Genomic DNA, 893 nt, shown 5'->3' with positions numbered 1-893 from the left:
CCCTCACCTCAGCCTCCCAAAGGCGCGGGATTACAGGCTGAGCCACTGAGCCCAGCTTCCTTTTTCTTTTGAACTGCTATGATTTAATGTTTTCCCTTAAGGTTATGTCTGTGATGTGTCTGGTGACATTTTAGTCCGAGGAGTGAGACGGGCTCCTGCTCTGTTTCCAGGCAGCTGTCCACTGTTTCAGCCCCCATATCAAGTCCTTCCCTTGTTGGGCCTAGATAGACCTCCCTCCCTCTTTGGGCTTTGGGAGGCCCTCTCTGCCACTGTCCCAGCTTTCCTGAAGGACCACACTGCACCCCTGCTGGCAACCCCTCCTGGGCGCTCTCCTGTTTTCCTGGCTCCAGCTTCTCCTTGGCGCTCCCCTGTGGACACTGTCTTGCTTCTCAAGCTTCCTCTGTCGGCCTTTCTCTAGCCCTTTCCTTCCTTCTGGCTGCTCATTATTCCTCAGTCCTGTTACCTTGGCCCTCTGTGTTGGCCTGGACTGTCCTTCCTGTCTACTCCCTGCTATGGGCGTGTCCCGTCTCCTGCCTCCCCTTCTGGCAGGATCGGATCATGTTACTCATTGGTCTGAGAGCCTTATGTGGTTCCCATGGCCAGCTGGACACCAGCTGTTGGGTAGCCTCAGCATCCACCCCCACTGCAGTCACCTTTCATCTGTCCTTCTCCATGGCCAGAACCTAGCACATGCTTTTCCTTCTCCATTCCTGACCTGATACCTGTGCCATGGCACTTTGCACCTGCCCTGCCAAAAGCAGGCTCTTAACATTTTTTCTGACAATGGTATTCTGCATGGGACTCCAAGTTAAACAACACAAAAAGGCCCCAGCACAAGTCTTTCCTACCTATCCCTCCCACCCTGCTCTGTCTCCATGTTTTTTTCTTTTTTG

The sequence above is a fragment of the Carlito syrichta genome, unplaced genomic scaffold (assembly GCF_000164805.1).
Source record: "Carlito syrichta isolate Samal-C Ts95f unplaced genomic scaffold, Tarsius_syrichta-2.0.1 Scaffold312719, whole genome shotgun sequence".
Lineage (NCBI taxonomy): Eukaryota > Metazoa > Chordata > Mammalia > Primates > Tarsiidae > Carlito > Carlito syrichta.
This window is presented reverse-complemented; position numbering follows the sequence as displayed.